Below are 19,695 nucleotides of genomic sequence, written 5' to 3'. Positions count from 1 at the left end.
TTTTGCCATTTCTGCGAAGTTAGAAACTTTAAATATCCATTCTTCTAAAGTAGGCAACGAGTCCTTCTTCCAATACGAGCCTACTAATAATCTTGCTGCAGTTAATAAATTCAACATTAAAGTAGTTTCTTTGTCATTTAAATCCACAAAGATACCCAATAAGAATAATTGAGGGGTGAACTTTATCTTCCTTTTAAAAATCTTTTGAATATTCCACCAAATCATAATCCAAAAAGCCTTTACCTTTTTACAATTCCACCAAACATGAAAATATGTCGCATCCTCTACCAATTCTTTTTTAAAAATTCTATGGAGATTTTATTGGTTTTCTTTTTCATACATACGTTAATTTTTCCAATCAACGAGCTGTCTGGGGTTAGCTATGCTAATACATATTCGATTCCTAATCCTTCATTCTTTCCTCTAACCAACAATAAAATAAGTCCCAAATTTGGTAGTAGTCTGTGTCTTCTTTATCTTTCAGTCTCATAATTAATCTGTCCATCTCTGCACATTCCAATATTTTTCTGATTATTTCTTCTTCTGATGGCAATCCTTCATTCTTCCAGTATTGTGCAAAGATTATTCTCACTGCTGTAGTGATGTGTAAAGTTAAATATAAACACTGCTTATTAATCTTTTCAGGCATTATACCTAGTAAAAAAAGTTCAGGTTTAAAATCAACATGTTCACCTAATATTTTTTCTAACCACATATGTATCTTTTTCCAATAATCCTTAGCTTTGCCACATGTCCACCAAATATAATAGTACGTTCCTGCATTGTGTTTATATTTCCAGCATCTATCTGACATATTTTTAAACATTTCTGCTAATCTTGCTGGTGGCAAGTACCATCTATAAAACATTTTATACAAGTTTTCTTTATAAGTTGACATTGTTAATTTGTAATTTCTCTCCCACAGCATTTGCCACTTTTCTAGTTCTATATTATAGACAAAGTTTTTCGCCCATCTTATCATTGTTTCTTTAACTTGTTCACTTTCCATTTCCAAAATTAACAAAAAATTATACATTTTCTTAATTAATTTCTCATCTGAGATTAACAAAATCTTATCAAACACAGTTTGATCTTTATAGAATCCATACATTTTCACATCTTTTTCATATCCATTTTGCATCTGTAAATGTGCCCACCATGATTTTCCAGTTCTTGCTTAGATTTTAAATTCCCATCAATATTTAGAATATCTCTACACCAAAATCAAAAGATTATTAAAAATGAACAGAAAATCCAGGAAATGGAAAACAAAACCAAGGACATTGATAAAAAGGTGGAAATGTTATTGCAAAAAAATGAAGAATTAGAACAAGCAAATCAAGAGCTAGAGTGGGCCATGGCAATGGTAAAAATGGGAATAGCGGAACATTATTTGAGATTCCAAAATATTCCTGAGGATAGAGAAGAAAACATAGCAATTGTGATCATTGAGCTATTGGTGGAGGCCTTAAATGCAGACAGAGCAGAAATGCAAAACAAGATAGATCAGATATTCTGCGTGAATTCAAGCTATGCAAGAAAAAATAGACTACCAAGAGAAGTACATGTGAGATTCATAAAGAAAACAACAAGAGATGAAGTACTGAGACAAATGAGAGAGAAACCATTACAATACAAAAATAAAGAAATTGTCCTGAAGCAGATACCCAAGAGAGTAAGGGATACTCAAACACTATCATTTTTTAACTACAAAGTTGATTGCCAAAGGCATAAATTTCAGATGGCTAATGCCGGAAGGCATTCTTATAAACTGGAACAACACAAGATATCGACTGGATTCAATTTGGAAAGCAGAGGACTTTGAAGTAAGCAACTCTGGATGAAGGACTGCACCAAAAACAGGGGGATAAGCAAACAGGAGAGACAGCCCAAGGAGCAATGACACAAGCAGAACAACAGAAGGAGAAAGATGAGCAAGAGGGTGAAGGGGAAGGAACTGCCAGAGAACAAAGGATTATAAGATCAACTAGACTGAAATATAAATAATGGAAATGGAAATGGAGAAAAAAAATGTTTTTTTTTCGGTAAATGTAAATGGACTAAACTCCCCATCAAAAAGAAATAAATTTTTTAGGAAACTTCAGAAATTAAATACAAATATAATTTGTTTGCAAGAGACACACATAAAAAAACAACATTATAAACTATTGGAATACTCAAAAATTGGGAAGCTTTATTATACATCAGCACAACAACAAAAAAGAGGGGTTGCTTATATGTTAAAGAGACAATAGATTCTAAATTAGTGTACTTAGATGAAGAAGGAAGAATTGTAATGGTTAAAATATATCTACATCAAAAACAAATATTGTTGGTGGCAATCTACACTCCAAACAACAATCAAGAACAATTTTATCAAAGCCTACATAGGAAACGAATAGAAATAGAATACCAAAATATTTGTTTAATAGGGGACTTCAATGCGATAGTAGACGGAACAATGGATTTTAAAAGCAACCAAACAGGAAAACCTGCAAGAAGATTACCTAAGATATTTTTTATATGGCAGAGGAAATCGGAATATAAGATGCTTGGAGAGAAATTAATCCACAAAACCAACAACATAATTTCTATTCAAATAGTCATAAATCCTGGTCAAGAATTGATATGATTTGGATGACTTCTGAATTGAGGATGGATACACAGGAAATTGAGATAGAAATAGGTACATGGGCAGACCATAATCCACTAAAGGTGACATGGAAAGGAATACAGAAAAAACCAAGATGGACTTTAAACCAATCTATACTAAAAGACAAAGAATTTATAGTTAGCAAAAAAAGAAATGGAATTCTTCTTTAAAGAAAATGAAGAGGAAGACACATCTTTACAAAACCTATGAGATACAGCCAAAGTGTACTTTAGAGGCATAGGTATAACATATATGGCAAAGAAAAATAAACAGAGAAGACAGCAATATTCATTACTAAAAGCAAAATTTGGAAAGTTAGAAATAGAACTACAAAAAAACCCACAGAAAAAGACTTTGAAAAGAGAAATGGAAATAATAAAACACAAGCTAAATCTGTTGGACTCAGAAAAACTGGAGAACAGATAAAGAGAGCAAAACAAAACTTTTTTCAAAATGCCAATAAACCAGGAAGATGGTTAGCTTATAAACTTAAAAAACAGAAAGAGAAGGAAATAATACATAACTTAGTAGATGGGAAAGGTTGTTTACATTCAAAAATGAAGAAATAAAAAAGATAATTAAGGAATACTATAGGGAATTGTATGATAAAGAGGAGATTTCAAGAGAGAGAACTGCTCAATACCTAGAAGAAAGTAAACTGCCAAAAATTCCAGAGACATTTAAAACTATGTTAGAAGAAAGAATAACAATGATGGAGATATCAGAGGCTATAAAACGACAAAAAATTGGAAAACACCAGGCCCAGATGGGCTCCCGGCAGAGTTTTATAAAAATTTACAAGACATATTAAGCGAACCACTGAAAGACATTTTTAATGGACTCTTGTTAGAGGCTAAGCTTCCAAATACATGGATAGAAGCAAATATTACTTTAATTCCAAAAGAAGACTCAGACATGAGGTATATTAAGAACTATAGAGCAATTTCTTAATGTGGATTATAATTTTTTTACTTCAATAATGGCAGAGAGACTGAAAAAATACTTAGTTGAATTCATTCATAAAACTTGAGAAAAAATTCTTCAAGATTTAAACTCATTAATTTTGAACTTTGTTTGGCAGGGGAAGAAAGCTAGAAAAGATGAAAACACTACAAGACGCTAAGGAAAATGGAGGATTTGGGTTGCTTGAATGGGCGTTGTATTATCAAGCATCTGTTTTAACATGGATGAAAGAATGGATAATGCTTAGAGACATGATTTACAATTGGGGTGGCACGCTTTCTTATGGTATGGGAAAAATAGAGCCCATAAGTATTTTCAAAATCATTATATAAGAAGTGTCTTGTTAACAGTATGGGGAAAAAATTAAAACTAAAATATACCTAAAAATTCCAGAGTGGTTATCAACGATGGAGACATTTGTACATCCGGCCTCTACCAATTCTAATGTTCAGTTTGGTCTCACAAGCTAATAGTGTATTCCCTATTGGCCGTTAATACATATTTCTTCTGAGGATTCATGATCTAACCCTAAGGACTCAGAAACAACTTTAATCCATCATCCCAACACACAAATAATATTCCACCTATTTATTAATACCATGTAACAAATTGGAATGTAGAGGCAATAGTAAAAAATACTATATAGCCTTTTACCATACAGTTCATATAACACAAGCCACTATAACTAAATCTACAAGAAAAGTTAAATAAATGTGATGAGATAAAACAATGGCTGAGACTGCACCTATTTGCTGTCACAAATGTTTATGGTAATGGAAGCAAAAAATAAAACTTCCTGGTGATTGAATAGAAAGAGAGACAAAGGATACTATAAGGATGTATCCATATGGCAGAACACAAATGAACAAGATAAGGACACAAAGATAATGGTCCAAAAAGGAAAACAGTAACTATATACTTCTCTATAACTTTTTTTTGGAAATATAAGAACGCGTAGGATGCGATATGGTCTTGTGCAAAGAATTATCCACTGACAATAGTGGAAAAGTCTTTCCCTCAAGTTCATCAACATTGCTATCAATATATGCAAGGTAAGTAAATTAAATATTGTTTCGTACAAAATATATTTTAGTACTTCTTTATAAATACAGGAGTTCAGTTGCATGATCTTTGGTCTTTTCATATGATTTTTTTTGTAATTTTGTTTGTATAGCATAGATTGCCTCTATTATTCTCCCCAGGGTTCTGGGAAAGGTTGTATTCCATGTAATTCAGATAAGCAAAGAAGGCTTTTTCTGTTTATAGATTATTTTACAATTGTGTAATATGTATAACAATGGGATTGTGTTCATGAATAAAGTTTCAATAGAACCAGTTCAATAATTATTCTGTGGACAAAGTTGTAATAGACATTTGTAATCATTGCAGCATATTACTTTTCCTCCTATGTGTATCACGATAGCTGTACAATGTTAAAACAAAAAAAATCACATATAAGGAAATGGAAAAACATAGTATATAATTCAAGTAATCTTTTTTACATATTAATTTGATATTTGCAGGAGGTGTAGAAGTAGATCCAAGCATCCAAATACAAATTGTATTGAATATTGTTACAATTTCATTGAACTTCTTTGACCTTTGCAGTGCATCTGTTCTGAAAAAAAGCTGTTTTAAAATCCACTAGTTTTTGCAAAGTTCCATCTAAAGGTAAATTCATTTAATCCTTATTCTAGTTTATAAAGCACAATAAATAATTTTTTTAAAGCACACAATAATTGCAACGTCTCCCAAATACAAATGTAGTATTATAAGGAGGTACTGAGAAAAAATTTGAAGAGGGATGAAGTATTTTCAATCACATCTAAAGGAATATTCTTTCTTTCATTATTGAAATCATTATTTCATTTAGTTATGGTATCATTTAAGTCTGTATCAGCATCCCCCCACAAAAAAAACCCAGCTTGAAAGTAGAATCAAATCACAAGATTGCTCCTATCACGGAATGTATCCAGGTAAATTCTGGACTGCCACCTGTCACAGAAATTTTGATTTGGACTTCTGCATAGAGCAGGCTATTGTACTTGATGGTCTAAATCAGTGCTTCCCAAACATTTCCTTCCATTCCCTCAAAACCACCTATCAGAAAGTCAAATTGAAGTTCAAAAACTGGTCATAAATCCCCTCCTTCAGCACCGTGTAACCTCAAATGGTTGTTGAACTAATGATCATAACTCAAGGATTACCTATATTCTAAGATTGATTTTACTGTCATTTCAACAAATTACCATTGATAATTTCATTGATTTTTGTCTTAGTAAGAATACTATAATGGAATCTGTGGATGACCTTAGGGCAGGGGTGTTAAACTGCTGGCCCGTGGGCTGGATGCATCACAGTGAAACAGCGCCCACCCCATTCCCGGCAATGGCAAAAAAAGTCACAATACGTCGTGACACATCACATGATGTTATGAGTTTGACACCCCTGCCTTAGGGGATGAGGGAAAGAGATGCTGCCTAAGGAATGATCAGATAGGAGAAAGAAGAGCTCCCAGTGGCTTAACGATCAAAGAAAGAAACTTAGGAAGTGACCAGACAGTTAAAAGTGGTAGCAGGACAACTATAACCTTCCAATTCTTCTCTTGATTTCAATTTAGGTTCTCCTTCAAAATAAGTCAACAAATTAGTAGAAGTCAACAAATTATCAACTACCTAATGTAAATATCATTTCTCTTCTAAAAAAAGCTTTGTGTGGTGACAACCATAAATGAATTTGGGGAGTCAGCCTTACTTTTTTATACCTATTCTAAATCCTCAATATGGCATCCTAATACAGTGATAAAATTCTGGTTGTCAAAGTCATACATAATACATAAATACACATATATATACATAAAAATAAATAATACGCGACCACCAGGAGGATCTAAGTAAGAAAATACTTTACTAAAACCACCAAGCTTTTGTTGGGAACTCCCAACATCGTCAGAGCTAAAAGCCAGTTAACAAAGATGATTTAAGTAGGTTTAGCTGACATTTGCACTCGGCTCTTAGACCGCATCACCGGCCCCGGCCAGTCAATTTGTATCCCAGATATTTCTTTAGTATTTGTATTGCGTTTCCTTCTGTCATTCTTCCGGATCTTCTTACCTGCTTCTTCATTATCAATACTTAGATTTGTCAACACCCTTATATCCTCCTCCCTTCCAATGATATTTACTCCCATTACCTCTTTCTTTCTATTGCGGGTCTCAGGGGCATTTAATTTTCCCTTAATGTTATTATATGTCTCACTAGAGCTCTAGATACTTTTTCCCACCCCCTTTAAATGTGGATTGATATTTACTCTCTGTTCTGTATTCTCCTTGCTCTCTTCCTTGCCCATACGGATAATTTATTTATTTATTTATTTATGAGACTTATATACCGCTTTAAGTGCAGGCACTCTCTAAGCGGTGTACACCAGTAAGCAATGTATATATATATTTACATTGCCCCCAACAATCTGGGTCCTCATTTTACCTACCCCGGAAGGATGGAAGGCTGAGTCAACCTTGAGCCGGTGAGATTTGAACCGCTGACCTACTGAACACAGTCAGCTAAAGTGGCCTGCAGTACTGCACTCTAACTGCTACGCCACCTCGGCTCCTCCGCTTGCTTATGCAAGCGCTACGCACTTGGGCACTTCTGCTCCCATCCCCCCTAACGTTCTCTGTGTTAACCGTCTTCCATTGTTCTATTTGCCAATGATCACTACTCCTGTCCAGGGCGGGCTTCTCACGCTCGCCTTGGGAGGGATCCAGCTGAGAACACCCTTCGTCCATGGTTGTTTGCCCGTCTATGAGGTGAGGAGGAAAACATCCGATTTCCATCTAAAATAGACACATGAGATTCTAATTGACCCCCAACACTTCACTGACACCTTCTCGGCATCCAGCCAACAGCAGCTTTACTCTGATGAACAGCTGAGGAGCCTGCCACCGTTGGATAAACGTGGACGCTCATTGACAGCTGATCTCCCTCCGGAAGATAGAGGGGGGAGAACCCGCTGGATGGATGATTTGTACATTTGCCAGCAGCATCCCGGTAGACCCCCCACCCCTAAGGTGGAAGGAGAATGACGGTGGTGATAATAGGGAATCTGGAAGATCCAGTGATGAGATTCCAGAATTTGATACTGTTCATAACAACAAAGAGGGGTGCCCAATACGGGGGGGGGAGGAAATGCAGAATGACGACTCGTTCGCATAGCAAAGGGGGGGGGGAAAGTATCTTTTCCCCTCACCTCATAGACGGGCAAAAAACCATGGACGAAGGGTTTTCTCAGCTGGATCCCTCTGAAGGCAAGCGTGAGAAGCCCGCCCTGGACAGGAGTAGTGATCATCGGCAAACAGAACAACGGAAGATGGTTAACACAGAGAATGTTACGGGGGAATGGGAGCACAAGTGCCCAAGTGCGTAGCGCTCGCATAAGCACTACCCGTATGGGCAAGGAAGAGAGCAAGGAGAATACAGAACAGAGAGTAAATATCGATCCACATTTAAAGGGGGTGGGAAAAAGTACCTGGAGCTCTAGTGAGACGTATAATAACATTAAGAGAAAATTAAATGCCCCCGAGTTCCGCAGTAGAAAGAAAGATGCAATGGGAGTAAATATCATTGGAAGGGAGGAGGATATAAGGGTGTTGACAAATCTAAGTATTGATAATGAAGGAGCAGGTAAGAAGATCCAGAAGAATGACAGAAGGGAATGCAATACGAATACTAAAGAAACATCTGGAATACAAATTGATCGGCCGGGGCCGGTGACGCGGTCTAAGAGCCGAGTGCAAATATCAGCTAAACCTACTTAAATTATCTTTGTTAACTGGCTTTTAGTCCTGACGATGTTGGGAGTTCCCAATGAAAGCTTGGTGGTTTTAGTAAAGTATTTTCTTACTTAGATCCTCCTGGTGATTGCATATTATTTGTTTTTATTTATAATTATGCCTAAGAGTCGTACTTTTATGGATATCATCAATTATTATGATAGAGCAGTATTGCTTGTGGCCAGAAGATGGGAGAGGCTGACACACCGTATTTCGGCGAGCTACCGCAAAATGGCATTTCTACACACCTGCATCCAGGAGAACTTGCCACCCAAATCATTAAGAAGGAAACCCGCAGTCGACTCTATTGAATGCTAACAAGCCCTCCATCAATTTCAACGTTGGATGGTACGTGCCCTTATTAACGATCAGCACAGGCGCGTAGAAGCCTTTAAAAAGTGGGCTCAGGACCATCAAAGACAATGCAGTTCAACCCTGTCAGAATACCATTTCCAGGCATTGGACCACCACATTAAGATGGTGGCGAAGAGGACGAGCCAGGAAACAGCGACACGCCTCTGACACAAGATGGATACCTTACGTGAGTTGAAACATAATAATTTTACGGATGGATTGGTCTGTAATCTTTCTTCTAGAGTGTTAACCCACCCACAACTCACCCTGCTGCAGCGTGATACAGGTCATAACCTTATGGACGCCAATGCTTTAGATTTCATAGCAGCGTTAGAGCCCGCTATGCATTACATGGGGACAGATGAGGATGTTAGGAGCTCTATAAGACAACAAGTCACTGGATTACTCACAAGCCATAGGCATTACCATACATTGTCCAGGGAAGAAATTAAAGCCCTAGGACAACTCAAAAGAGATGATACTATCATTATACTCCCTGCAGATAAAGGGAGAGTGACTGTTGTCATGGATAAGACGCTATATACAACTAAGGCACTAGAGCTCCTCAATGATAGAACAGCTTATAGAGTGATTGGGAAAGATCCCTCAGTGACACTTAGGAATAAAATCAACAAACTGCTAGATAACTTTAAACGTAGCAGAAAGATCGGAGATGATACCCTGAAGAAAATCCGCCCTTGTGATATGGTGCTTGGTAGGTTTTATGGGCTGCCAAAAATCCACAAGGAAGGCACCCCCCTTCACCAAAATTGTTTCATTCAGAGGTACACCTACCTCGGGGTTAGCGAAGTGGCTCAGTACTCACATCTGCCACTTTGTGGATGACAGCCCCATGACGGTCAAGTCTGCAGAAGAGTTCCTGAATAAGATAAAGACCCTCAAGGTGGAGGATGATGAGATGATGGTATCATTTGATGTTACCTCTCTCTTCACCTCCATCCCTCAGGACTTAGCCATCTCAGTCCTAAGAGACCAGTTGATGAACACGGAAGGGGGCCATCATCAGGACTCCCTGCAGGCAGAAGACCTCATGAAGCTTGTGGAAATATGCCTTACAACCTATTTCACCTTCCAGGGTACCATTTTCAAACAGGTCAAAGGGACACCCATGGGCTCCCCTATCTCTAGCATTATAGCGGAAGCAGTTCTCCAACAACTAGAGCACAAAATTTGGGTTCGGGACATGGATGACACATTCGCTGTTGTTAAAAAACAACATGTAGCTACCTTTGTGGGAATACTGAATTTAATCTACTCCGACATAAAATTCACGGTGGAGGAAGAGAAAAAAGATTTTTGGGCCTTTTTGGATGTATCAATCCACTGTCAGCCGGATGGATCGTTACATACAAAAGTATACCATAAATCCACCCACACGGACAGAATCCTCCACTACAGGAGTAACCACCCAGTGTCCCATAAAGTTAGCTGCATTAGAGCATTATTTAAGCGCATGGACTCCCACTGCAGCACAGATGAGTTTAAAAAGGAAGAAAAGAAACATCTCTTCCATATTTGTCAGCAAAATGGGTATCCAGTGAGATTTATAAAATGACACCCCATTTCTGAGGCAACCGGCAGAGAGATGAACCGTTACTACAAAAGACATGCATCTCTCTGCCTTATATTAACAACATCTTGGAAGCAACAGCCAGACTGCTTGCCCCCCATGGGATAGAGGTGGCTCACAAACCCAATCAGACACTACGATCCAAAGTCATGCACCCCAAGGACCCACTTCCCGTTATGGAAAAATCGGCGGTAATTTATAAAATCGATTGCAAAAATTGCCAAAGCAATTGTGTGGGTGAAACAGCTAAACAGCTAGGAACTTGCTTACATGAGCATAGGTTAGCCATAAGACGGGGCGAGCAACATTCCCAAATATGGATGCATATGGCACAACATGGCCACCAGTTTGACTTTGACAATACACAAATTGTGTCTAGTGATGCCACGAAGGGAGGCCAGCTATTGAAGGAGGCTTGGTTCTCAAATAAAGACTTGGTTAACTGTCACGTTGATCTATGCCCGGCACAACAAGCATTGAGGAAGTAGGATTCGAATCATCATCCCACTTGCTATGGACAACCTGGCCGATGCTTACAAGATCGAGGACATAGTGCTGCATCCAATTTCCATCTCGAACAGACACATGAGACTCTAATTGACCCCCAACGCTTCACGGACACCTTCTCGGCATCCAGCCAACAGCAGCTTTACTCCGACAAACAGCTGAGGAGCCTGCCACCGTTGGATACACGTGGATGCTGATTGACAGCTGATCTCCCTCCGGAAGATAGAGGGTGGAGAGCCCGCCAGACAGATGACTTATACATTTCCCAGCAGCATGCCAGTAGACCCCCACCCCTAAGGTGGAAGGAGAACGATGGTGGTGATAATAGGGAATCCGGAAGATCCAGTGATGAGATTCCAGAATTCGATATTGTTCATGACAACAAAGAGGGGTGCCCAATACGGAGGAGGGGGGAGGAAATGCGGAATGACAACTCGTTTGCATAGCAAAGGGGGGGAAGTATCTTTTCCCCTCACCTCGTAGACGGACGAAAAACCATGGACGAAGGGTGTTCTCAGCTGGATCCCTCCCAAGGCAAGCGTGAGAAGCCCGCCCTGGACAGGAGTAGTGATCATCGGCAAACAGAACAACGGAAGATGGTTAACACAGAGAACATTAGGCGGGATGGGAGCACAAGTGCCCAAGTGCATAGCGCTCGCATAAGCACTACCTGTATGGGCAAGGAAGAGAGCAAGGAGAATACAGAACAGAGAGTAAACATCGATCCACATTTAAAGGGGGTGGGGAAAAGTACCTGGAGCTCTAGTGAGACGTATAATAACATTAAGGGGAAATTAAATGCCCCCGAGTCCCGCAGTAGAAAGAAAGATGCAATGGGAGTAAATATCATTGGAAGGGAGGAGGATATAAAAGTGTTGACAAATCTAAGTATTGATAATGAAGGAGCAGGTAAGAAGATCCGGAAGAATGACAGAAGGGAACGCAATACGAATACTAAAGAAACATCTGGAATACAAATTGACTGGCCGGGGCCGGTGACACAGTCTAAGAGCCGAGTTCAAATGTCAGCTAAACCTACTTAAATCATCTTTGTTAACTGGCTTTTAGCCCTGACGATGTTGGGAGTTCCCAACGAAAGCTTGGTAGGTTTAGTAAAGTATTTTCTTACTTAGATCCTCCTGTAGGTTGCATATTATTTATTTTTATTTATGATTATGCCCAGGAGTTGTATTTTTATGGATATCATCACATATATATACGTACACACACACACATACACAATGAATGGAGAGGTTAGGGAAAAGAAAGGTTAAAAGCAAAAGGTAAAAAGCAAACTCAGGAGTGCAAAGAAATGGAAAAAGAAGGGGGGGAAGGAGAGAGAATAACTTCAGTTTTCTTTAGTAGAGATACAGATATAAATTACATTAACCTCTTACTCTAAAATCAACCATAATAACCATAACCATTTGTATAAGAGCATTACAGTATATGAAACAATTCTGCTATTAGGGACACCAAGAAAAATAAGCTTGAATTATACTCTTAAAATGAACTGGACATCTGATTAATTTTCTTTCTTAAAGGTTTCCATAAAGAGTTTGAAGCACATCAATAAAGCATAGAACAGCCTAAACTGCATCTAATTACATTTTAAGAAATTAGAACGGACTTCCGGTGGATCTGCGTTGGGCGATGGCGGCTACTTTCTAGCCGTCCTCCTGGGTAAGTGTAATGAACCGCTATGAACAGCAGACATCAGCTGTTCAGCGGTTCAAAATCCCCCTCCCGGGCAAAGGGGGGGGGCAGAGGGTAGTCTGAATAGTGGTAGAGCCTCTTATGTACCCCCAATTTTCCTTTTTTGGGGGTGATAGAGTGCTCCCACGGAGTTCAGACTGTCTCCGCTTCCCAGCTGCTTTTGTCCTTGGGACAAAACAAGCCCTCGCAGCCACCTCCGCGTTTAAAATGATCTAGTGAGTTTTTTTTAAGAAGCGGACAGAGTTGTTTAGAGGATTTATTTTTTTGCTTTCCTTGACTTTATAGGTATTTTAAATTTAAAGGTTTATTCTTTTGTTATAGTCTTTCTTTTTATTTTTTGCTTTTTGCTGAAAGGGAAAGTAAAATGGCGATCGGCAGACTTTCTAGCGTTTTTTTTTTTTTTCGGAAAGTTAGAATGGCGATCGGCTTTTTTACCTTCTCTCTTTTTTCTTTCTTCTTTTTAAGGAATTTTTGTTGTTTAATTTTCTAAACATTATTGTTCTGGTCTGATTTTTTGTTTTTGCTTTTTGTATTTTTAAAAGGCAGGCATTTTGGTTTCCCCCCCCCTTCTTTTTTTCACTTTAACGATTGGAGTGTATATTCTAATTTCTTTTATTGATTTATTTTTCGCCTTCTTTGATTTTATTTTAAATCCAAAGGTTTATTGTTTTGTTTATAGTCCTTTTTTTCTACTATTTGCTTTTCTGTTGAAAGAGAAAGCAAATGGCGATCGGGAGATCTTCTAGCGTTTTTTTGGGAAGCTAGAGTGGCGATCGGCTTTTTTTTTACTTTCTCCTTTTTTTTCTTTTTAATGATGGATTTTAGAAGTATTATTATTGTTTTGGTTTGATTTGTTGCTTTGTCTTTTGTATTTTTTGTTTTGCTTTTTGTAAAGGGCAGGCATTATTTTTAAAAGGCAGGCATTTTGGTTTCCCCCCCCCTTTTTTTTCCTACTTTAATGATTGGAGTGTATACTTTAACTTTTTGTTTTGGTTTGATTTGTGGTTTTGTCTCTTGTATTTTTAAAGGGCAGGCATTCTGGTTTTTTCCTTCCCCTTTTTCTTTTTTTTTTTTTTTATTTTGTATATCTTAATTTTTTTTTATTTTTTTTTCTTCTTTTCTAACTCCCTTTTTTTTTATTCTTTTATTTTTCTTATTATTTTAAAGATTTTTCTTTGAGGGAGTTATGATTTTCTTTTGAAGGAATTTTTGTAATTTTTAAGAAGGAGTAAAGTTTTTTTTTAAAGATGGCTCCAAAGCGTCCAGTGAATTTCACAGTTCCTAAATCTTCTGTGGCTCAGCCAACAACTGTGAAGGATATGCAACAAATGATGGAAAATTTTACAATTCAAATTAGGGCAGAAATGAAAAAGATTTTGGAAGAAAATAATAAGATTTTGAGGCAAGACATAGTTTTGGCTCTAAAAGGAGTTGCTTCTGTTCTTGAAAAGTTGAATTCCCATGTGGAAGAAGTAGCTGAAAAAGTGGAATTAATGGAGGGGAAAATTGAAAGTATGGAAAAAGAAATGGAAAACGAGATTCTTATGCTTCAATATGGTCAAATGGAATACGCCTTAAGAATTAGGGGCTTGGAAGAGTCCTTGCAAGAAGATCTGAAAGAGATGGTTGCAAAGGACTTTGCTGTAATTTTGAATAAAGAAAAAGAAGGAATACTTAGTGAAATTGAAAAACTATTTAGAGTTAATTCTGCGGTGGCAGTACAAAAGAATTTGCCAAGAGATGTGGTAATTTACTTTGGGAAGAAATCTTTACGCAATGAAATTATACAAGCTTTTTATAAGAAGAGATTTCAAATTGCTTCACAAGATGTTATAATTTTAAAGGAGATCCCATCTAAAATTTTAAGAAGAAGAAAGGAGTTTGCCTTTTTAGCAAATGAACTTAAAATGAGACGAATTTCGTTTAGATGGGATGTTCCGATTGGAATGGTGGTGAATTACCTGGGAATATGTTACAGACTTAATACTGTTTCTCAAGCAAAAGATTTTTATACTTCAGTATTGGGGGTATGTTCATCTCCATCTATTAAGTTCAAGACTTTGGAAGAAATGGATGTAGAATTACAGTTTGAAGACTCTAAAATTGGGCAACCCCTGTTTAAGAGATCTCAACATGTTCAGATTGAGGAGCAGGAGACAACCTGTGTAGCACAAAACTGTAAAGAAAAGCAGCAACTGAAGAAGAGTAATGAAATTTCACACCTAGTGATTGCTGATTCTGTGGGAGAAGCAAGACCCATAAATCCTTTGGAGCAATCTTCAAGGATGGAAGGCTCACTTGAGATGAAAAAGGGGAAATTTCAGCCTGAGGGGCGTCAACAAGTTGAGAAGAAGGGGCAGAGGAAAATCTGTGCAACATATAATTGTAAAGAAAAAGACCAACAGAATAAGGAGCTTAAGGAATCCCCACATGTACTGGCTTCTGAGTCATTGGGAGACTCAGAAAATTTGGAGCAGCTTTTGAGGACAGATCCTAAAGCATTTGTTTTAAGCTTTATAACGAAAATGGACAATCAAGGCTGACGATAATAATATCAGTATGATAATGAATGGAGAATGAAAATGGACAATTGAGATTGATAAGGACTGGGTTTTTTGTGGTTGCAACTTGTTATTGATGAAGATTTGAATATCTATTGTGTTTATGGTGGATGGAATTTGTTATAGTGTTTTTTGTGGGTGGAATTTGTTATAAACTGTCTACTTTGGATGGAATCTGATAAGATTTAAATGAGTATAAAGGTGTCTTGTTTCCTTTTTTCCTTCTTTAAGTTTTAAGTAATGTATAAATTTGTGTTTTGGGGGAGTTTATGAAAATGATAATAATATTTATGATATTAGAAGGATTGGAGTATATTACAATGTGTTTAGTGTTTGGGTGGGGTTTTTAATGTTTAAAGTTTTAAGTAATGTTCAGATTTGTGTTTTTGATTGATTATAATTTGTTTGTTCTAATGTTTCAAGTTCTGATTGTTTAAATTTGTGTTTTGGAGGGACTATAACTTGTTTAACTAAATGTATTTAGATTTGTTTATGATTTATGCTAGACTTTATATTGTAGTTATAGATGTTTAAAGAAAGTAGTGTTTAAAATTGGTCTTGGAAGAAATTTATGTAGAAGGATGGATAATATTATAAGTAAGATTAGAAGATTTTTAGAGTATATTATAATGTGTCTATTATTATTTTCTAGAAATAATTCATTTAATTTAAGGTATTTAGGATTGTTTAGGATTTATAGGTGTTTTAAGTTTTATATGTATTTTAAGTTTTTTTTCTTTTTTTTCTTTTGAAATATTTTGGATAAGCCTGTAATCAACTCTGGGAGGTTCAGGGGAGGGTTAGGGAGGTTTGGGGCTGGGGGAGGGTATGGGTGGGTGGGCGGGTTTGGGGAGGGGATTTATTTTGTAAAATGTTAAAAATTTTCAATAAAAAAAAAAAAAAGAAATTAGAACACTTTTTGCCTAGCAGATAAATAATTAAGGAGCTATTTTATAAATGCATTTCCATTTGTTAATACTTAAAAGAACAAGCCTGTACTAATTAACTATAACTCAAAAGATTATTTCTAGCACTTTGTAAAGCTGCATTATAAATCACTGGAAAAATAGATTTCACTGCAAGAGCATTTTATTATCATTCTATCTATTTTTAAACATTTTCTACATGCATTTAATTTTTAATCAGCAGCCACATTTAAAACAAATTTTATTTTTTTACCATGGTTCTTAAGCAAGATAAATAAGGTCAAACAAATCACAACACTGTTCAAATAAAACTATTTCAAATCATGCTTTCAGAAGTTAATAATTGTGAAGTATTCATCATAGTTTTAAAAAGTGAATGAAAGTAAATAGAAGTGGAGGATTTTAACATAACAACTACTTTAATTGAGTAGCATTAATGCTTAAATCACACTGCTCAGAAAGAATTCTCCATGTATTTATAATGATTTACAACCAGATAAACATATAGAGTAATATTTTCATATGGCTGTCCAGGGGGACATAAATTATGGCAAACATTCTCTTCCCTAGCAACAAATTTGCTATGGGAAAAATTAACTTAGAAGATCCCTCAACTTTTTCAGCCTAGAATTGTACATCCACTTATAATTGGTACATGACACCCAACAAATTATTTAGAATGAGTGAACACATTTAAATGTAAGTTGGAAATGTGAACAATATTTTTTACATGTACATTCTTGGTGGACATATAAAAAAGCTAAACGTGTTGAATTCAAATATATAGTTTGAAACAGATGATTTTAAAGATCAATATTCAGTTGAAACCAGAATTTTTCCTTCTAGGATTAATGAATAAACAGAAAAAAGACAGGAAAGCTTTTTTTCAGTATATGATTACTTCACCAAGATTAGTATATACACAGAGGTGGAAAGATTCAATACTACCCACTATGGATGATTGGTTGGTTAAATTGAGAGATTTTACTGACATGGATAAATTGACTTATTTGATTGGAGGAAAAAAATCTACATTTATTGGTAAATGAAAGCTTCTTACAGATTTTTTGCATAAAAATGAAAAATGAACTTGTAATTTATTATGATTAGGCTGGATAGATTACAGAAAGAAGGATAATATGATGTAATTCTAGAGATTGAGATTAAAATGTATTTGTATTTACAACTTCATTGAGGACTAGTAGAAGCCACTTTATATCTTTTTTCTTTCATTTCTATTTTTCCTTAATCTTTTTTTACTTTTCTTGCACTTTTGCTGCTTTTTGATTTATTTCTTCTTTTTCCTTGTTTTATATTGGTTTGTATTAGCTTTTAACTTCATGTTTAAAATTTTTAATAAAATTGCTCAGAGATGCATATACTGTGTTTCCCCAAAAGTAAGACCTAACCCGAAAATAAGCCTTAGTTTGATTTTTGGGAGTGGGCCTTATATAAGCCCTACCCCCAAAAGCCCTAGTTTTGGGGTGAGGCACACACCTAAAAATCAAGCTAGGTGGGGGTGGGGGGGTGGAGCTGCCCCATGCACCCTGCATCCACTTACCTTGCAGCCAAGCCTCTCCTTGCCAGCCCACTTCTTCTGCGGCATCCCCAGGCCTGCATTTCGCCTTTCCAGAAGGCCAATGTAGCCAAGAACCAAGCTCTGCATTGAATCCATAGCTCTGTTCTCAGCTGCAGTGACCTTCCAGAAAGGCCTCTGACTGTGAAATGCAGGCCGGAGCTCCATTCTCAGCTGCAAAATGAAGTCCTTCGACCCCAGAAGAAGTGGGCCGGCTGGGTGGGGCTGTCGGTGCAGGAGGTGAGTGGAAAACACCCCCCCCCCGAAAATAAGACCTGGTGCCTCTTTGGAGGCAAAAATAAAATAAAATAAAATAAGACTAGGTCTTATTTTTGGGGAAACACAGGTACAAGCACACATATTTAAAAAGTTTTATCAAAGGTATCTTCCTTTTCCCTGTCTATCACAACCTCTTCATTAAGGTTTCCACTCCCTTCATTAGGATTGCTGTATGCAGTATACTCTGCTTACTTAGAATTCTGTATTTTGATTAATTGCTTTGTTATTTCTAGATGTAGCAAAATATATCTTAATCATTTTGAAAAGTATGACAAGTAAATCTTAAAGAGATAGATCTAGTTTATAGTGGTTCATTCATAAAAATTAAATAGGATGACGATTGTTACATCATGATGTTGTATGAAGATCAGGTGGCAGCCATGGCCAGGAAGCTCTTCTCCAAGTTCATCTTGTGTGCCATTTGTACCTCTTCTTCAACTTTAAGACCCTTCGGTTCTTTATTCACATCTTGCATCTGGACTATTGCAATGCACTCTATATGAGATTGACCATCTGAAAGCTAAATCTGGTTAAAATGCAGTGGCACAAACAGTAACAAGAATTCTCAATGACACCATGTATCATTATTGCTATAGGAGCTACATTGGCTACCAATTGACTTTTGAGTGAAGTTCAAAGTGCTGGTCATCACCTATAAAAACATGTTATACAGACTGGTTATGTGTGAGGCCACTTGTTTCAAATTTTTCTATCTGCCCATTATGTTCAGGCAGTTACTCTGCTGTATCTATTGTAAGTGAGGTGTTTTCTATTAATAAAGGAGAATATTTGTAGCTCAGGACTGAAATGGGGGATTCTTGGTGCTCTCTGACCTTGGTTGTTTTCTTACAGATGTTTCATTACCCAAACAAGTCATCATCAATGCTAGTCCTTTTGTACACTCACTGAAATAAGCACAGTGCAATCTTGATTTCTTTTAGGAAGACTTTGTCAGCCAAGAATATATTTATGTATTGTTATGGGCAGCTAAACATTATTTGACAGGCTGAAAGCTTGAAACTCTGATCAAGATTCTTGACAAATCAGATTTGACACAGATCTCTGGGCTTTGCTCAAAGTATTTATTTTAAAACTCTACATAATTTAAGCCAAATTATTGCAAGAACACTTACTTCTGTATAATTCATCTCACACTTTTGGTCCTCAATGAAGTCAAATCCTGAAGGTTCTGATACAAATCTGCTTAACATCAAAACATTTGTTCCCATTCTATGGAATAAATTGTCATTGGAGTTTCGAACCTTATAATAGTTCAAAATGGGCCCTAAATCTTTTTATTTTTGGCATTCTTCAAATTTTAAAGCCTTAATATTTTTGGCATTGAGTTTTAATGTTCCCTTAGAATTTTTAATGGATTTAGCATTGTAAATGTTTATCTACATTCTTGTAAGCCATCCAGAACTCTTGCAACAATCAGAAATAAACATAGCTTTATTAATAAACATAGAGATTTATTAATAGTAAATTAATAGTTATTCTTTTCCATCATAACAAAAACTGAGAAATGAGTAGTCCTAGTTTATCCTGACACAGTAGCAGAGACATGTTCTACCTACCCTCTGTGGGAAGAAAAAATGATAATAGGTAAGCTCTATCAGCTTAGCCTGCTTGGTCTTCTCACCTACTTTAGACATTACGCAATGAGGTCATTCAGTTGTGGTCATCATGTATTTAATGTAGTTTATTTAAAAAGTAAATCTGCCTTTTCATAGACCAA

General features: G+C 36.6%; 1 protein-coding gene across 1 annotated transcript in view; it reads left to right on the top strand.

Annotated features, from left to right (window-relative positions):
• TRHDE (thyrotropin releasing hormone degrading enzyme) overlaps window positions 1–19,695 on the top strand; it is a 423,265-nt gene that overhangs the window by 392,207 nt on the left and 11,363 nt on the right. The window lies entirely within an intron of this gene.

The sequence above is a fragment of the Crotalus tigris genome, unplaced genomic scaffold, assembly GCF_016545835.1.
Source record: "Crotalus tigris isolate CLP2741 ecotype Arizona unplaced genomic scaffold, ASM1654583v1 scf7180000017916.3911339, whole genome shotgun sequence".
Taxonomy (NCBI): domain Eukaryota; kingdom Metazoa; phylum Chordata; class Lepidosauria; order Squamata; family Viperidae; genus Crotalus; species Crotalus tigris.
Note: the sequence above shows the minus strand (reverse complement) of the source record. Positions and strands in the feature narration are given on the sequence as shown.